Here is a 5,053-nt window from a genome sequence, read left to right as displayed (position 1 = left end):
TTCCCGGGCCTGCTCTAAATGGATACCTGACCACCTGCATCCTAAATGGATAAACCTGACCAACCTGCTCTAAATGGTATGACGTCTAAATGATAAACCTGCAACTGTGCACCTCATGGATACTACTGCTACTAAACTGACTAACCTGACCTAGATCTCATGGTCGACTGCCTCCTAAATGGATAAACCTGACCACTGCATCTCTAAATGGATAAACCTGACCAACCTGCATCCTCTAAATGATAACCTGACCAACCGGGATCTCTTAAATTCAGGGTGTCAAGTCAAATGAGGATGCCAAATAAAAAATTAGCTACAACCGAGAGGCGACTGTTCAATGTTATAGAAAATTTTTTAAATGACGATAATAGTCTAGTGAACCTATTGAACCCTAACTGAAAACCTAACAAATATATTCCAATATGATCAGATAAATAAAGCAAATATTTTCTTATGCTCTGTCAGTAATCTTTAATTTTCAACAGAACAAAAGACAAATTTCCTTTATATAAAATCCTCCATAACATGAAACATTAAATGAAAGAAACCTATTCAAGGCAACCATCAGTTTTAAAAAGGCCTATACCTTCTTTATTTTAGCAAAAGTGGGCTTAAACCTTTACTCAAAGAAAAAAACCAATAATAGCAATTTTCTATCATCCACTTCAACTGAAATATTTTTAAAATATAATTGGATTGAAAACACATAAAAATAAAGATGCAAAAATCTATTAATCAAAGACACACACTTTTGTTTAAGGAGAAGTAAACATGCGTAAACAAATATAAACTTTAAACTTTTAAACTTGAACTGAGTAAAAACTCTAAATATGTATTCACCATAATGTTCACTTGTTGAGGTTGAGGTTGGTACTGTTGGGTGCATGTCCTCTTTCCACAAGTTATCATCAATGCTTCGGGGTAAGGCTCTGGCTGAGGAAAATCCTCAGGAATTGAGTGGGAGGCTGTTCAGCAGGTAAAGTCGACTTCTGCTGAGTTTGTTCAGTTCATCAAAAAAAACAGTTGCTTCACACAGGGTACTGTGCTGCCAAACATAGACAACGTATTGAGCCCACCTGGAGCGCAGCTGGGGCTTGTGTCGGGAGGAAACGGGCGAACTCGCAGCACCGACTGCCGCATATTTATGCCCTCAGTGACTCAATTGCATTGGAGTCAATCAACATCCATTTGGAGGTTTGGTGGCTGAGCTTCCACCGTCAACAGCAAAATGGTTACACGAGCAGTTCCAACTGCTTTTTTAGTGCTTCAATCAGTCAGCAAATCGGCCGTCGAAAGTTCAGCGGCAAGCATACCTATTTTATCACCAACTGTGCGCTGGGCGAACGCACTGGTTTAGAGAGCTTCTCTTTCATGGTCTGTGCAGCCTCGGAGTGGCTCAAATTTTTCTTTCGCATTGCCGCTCTCCCCACAGATCAGTTTGTTTTAAATGCTCACTGTACTCTACATATCAGAGATGACATGATCCCCGACCCTGCAGCTGCAAGTTCATCTGCCATTCTATTTTTGGAGATGACTCGTAATGTCACAACAGAAAAGACCATTCACACAGAAACATTTCGCGTCTCGGAGGTTGTGTGTTCTTTCCCTGTGCTGTCAAGAAACAGGACAAACTCCTCACGAAGCTCGAAACATCTTTTGAAGCACCTTTCCCTGCTTAGCCATCGCACCTCTGTGTGATAAGCAAATCACCATGCTCCGTTTACTAACTCCGTCAGAAATGCCCTGAACTGGCCGGGTGATTCAAACTTTGGCTCTGATAAAGTTTAACTCTGCCGGCGTGATCGATGACTCATACATGCTTCCATTTCAATCAAGGCTTACCGCCACAAACTGCTTCCTGCCTGTATGAATACAATAAACGATAAGCTGATTCAGCTCCACTGCTCGCGTTTTCCTCTTACATTCTTTTCCCGTTATCTTCGACTCACCAGTCCGCCTCCTGGTCTTCACACATCCATGTGCTCCCAGGCTTGTCAAAACCACGAGTTTTTCCCAAGGCAGCTCCAATCTCATTTACACACCTCTTGACACCTCTTCATAAATCAGTGCCCCTAAGTTGTAGCACAATGCATAGGACGTAGAAGCTCAAAAACTTCCTCTGTCACGCTTAGGCCTGGAGTCCACCTCCGGGATAAAATCTTGCAAACTGGGCAATGTCATAGAAATTGGTCGCTTCTTCCCATCCACAGCCAAGCGAACTATGCAATGCAAATCTTTTCCCCATTCTTTCACAAGCTGCTCTTAGATTGCATGGACAACTGGTCTACTCTTCTCGGCAATGGTGTTTCTGCTCAGTACTCACATTTAAAAAAGAGTTGCCTTTTTCTTGTGGCAAACTTCGTCACAAACTATAATGCATGCCAGTTTTTGATGAAATCCCCCTCCGTAATGCCGGGTCTATTTAAGCGATCTCTTACTGCCAAAATAAAACTGGCCTTGACAGCAGCCTCTTGCCTTGTGATTTGGCTTTTGAACAGAGACCTGTCAGAGATTTTTTGAGATTTGGCCTCGTTTAATTCCTCTGCCTTTTGTAAGCCTTTGTTCCATGTCACGTGCCAAGACCAGGGATCATATTCTCTGTTTTGTCCCGTGTTGTCGTTTCTAATGTCGTCTCAGATTTATACTCTTCCAGACGCCCCACACTTTCTCCACACAGAAACACACAGGTTTTCCCAGCTACCTCCAAGGCTGGCCCGGGACCGTATGCACCCGCGACCTGATTCAATGCGGGCGGTGGAATCATGCTCAGATCACATAAAGAATTTGCGATAGTAAAGTTTTGAAAAAACTTATTTGCTATACAAATTAAAAGCCCAATGAATACTCGCCTTTGTGTAATGATTTAACTCCCACCGCTTGTGGGACATTTATTTTGAAGGCACGTATAAATAACTGCACGAGGACAGACAGTGACTGACAGGCTGACTCACACGTCACAGTTACAAATAGTAGCTATAGTAGAAAAAAACAGTTTTTCAAAGAAAAAAGTGGACAATGAATGTAGGGTGTTCCAGCAAGACTGGACATTGACATGTTTAATTATTGAAGTGTCAGGGAAAGCTGTGTGCTTAGTGTGCAAAGAGAGCATCACTGTCTTGAAAGACTACAACTTGTCCCGACACTTCCAGACGAAGCATGCAGAGAAATATAGGAATGTCTTCTGAGCAGAGGGCAAGTGCATCGAAAGAGTTGCTTTCTCAGTTGCAGCAAAGACTTTTCACAAAACTGCATTCAGCAAACAACGGAATTGCGAGAGCTAGCTAAGTACTGTCCCCAAAAATTGCTAAACATAGGAAGCCACTCGCTGAGAGCGAATTCATTAAAGAATGTTTAATGTTTGATTAGATTTGACTCTGGAGCATAACTTTGCCCCGACAAGAAGGAGCTGTTTGAAAATGTTTCCCCTGTCAAGAGGAACAGTGACACAGCGTATTGAGGACATTGCAGAGAATATAGAACAGCAGTTGAAAGACAAGGTAAAGGATTTCACCTATTTCTCCTTGGCCCTGGATGACAGCAGTGATGCACGTGACACGACGCAGTTGTTGATATTCTTACGAGACATAACCCYAGACGTTGAAATTACAGAGGAGCTTGTTTCAGTGCAGTCAATGAAGAGCACAACCACAGATACATATTTATTGGAAGAGGTTATTAATAGGTGTGTGGCAAAGCTGGGACTTAGTTTTGAAAAGTTATCCTGTGTGACCACTGATGGGTGCCCAAACTTGACAGGAAAAAACATTGGTCTTTTGAAAAGGATACAAGATCAAGTAGCTGAGCCGATCCCAGATCAGAAAACACTTTTCCTGCGTTACATTATTCATCAGGAGGTGCTCTGTAAATGTGTTCTGAAAATGAGCCATGTTGTGGACATAGTCACTAAAAWGGTAAACTTCATAAGAGCAAAATCTTTAAACCACCTGCAGTTTGCCTCACTGTTGGAAGAGACAGAGTCGGGTCATGCATATCTCCCCTACCACACAAACGTGAGATGGTTGAGTTTGGGGAAGGTGCTTAAAAGGGTGTGGGACCTGAAGTCGGAGATTGCTGARTTTTTACAAATGAAAGGAAAATATGTGGATTTCCCTCAACTGCAAGATAAAGAATGGTTGACTGATTTTTGCCTTCACCGTGGACATCATGGCCCTCATGAATGAACTGAATTCCAACCTACAAGGGAAGGGTCTTTTTGCACATCAGATGTACAGCCTTGTCAAAGCCTTCAAGGGAAAATGACTCCTACTGATCTGCCAAGTAGAAGCCAACAATCTCATCCACCTTCCAACACTACTAGTCTGTTCCCTATCAGATGACCAGTGGGAGAAGTATACATCCACCTTCCAACACTACTAGTCTGTTCCCTATCAGATTACCAGTGGGAGAAGTATACATCCACCTTCCAACACTACTAGTCTGTTCCCTATCAGATGACCAGAGTAGGAAGTGGATGTATACTTCTCCACTGGCCATCTGATAGGGAACAGCTAGTAGGAGGTGGATGTATACTTCTCCACTGGCATCTGATAGGGAACAGACTAGTAGGAAGGTGGATGTATACTTCTCCACTGGCCATCTGATAGGGAACAGACTAGTAGGAAGGTGGATGTATACTTTTCCACTGGCCATCTGATAGGGAACAGACTAGTAGGTTGGAGGTGGATGTATACTTCTCCGCTGGTCATCTGATAGGGAACAGACTAGTAGTGTTGGAAGGTGGATGTATACTTTCTCCACTGGTCTTCTGATAGGGACAGACTAGTAGGAAGGTGGATGTATACTTCTCCCACTGGTCTACTGATAGGGAACAGACTAGTAGTGTTGGAAGGTGGATGTTATACTTCTCCACTGGTCATCTGATAGGGAACAGACTAGTAGGAGGTGGAGTATACTTTCCCACTGGTCTCTGATAGGGAACAGACTAGTAGTGTTGGAAGGTGGATGTATACTTCTCCCACTGGTCATCTGATAGGGAACAGACTAGTAGTGTTGGAGGTGGATGTATACTTCTCCCACTGGTAATCTGATAGGC

The sequence above is a fragment of the Salvelinus sp. IW2-2015 genome, linkage group LG7 (genome assembly GCF_002910315.2).
Source record: "Salvelinus sp. IW2-2015 linkage group LG7, ASM291031v2, whole genome shotgun sequence".
Lineage (NCBI taxonomy): Eukaryota > Metazoa > Chordata > Actinopteri > Salmoniformes > Salmonidae > Salvelinus > Salvelinus sp. IW2-2015.
Note: the sequence above shows the minus strand (reverse complement) of the source record.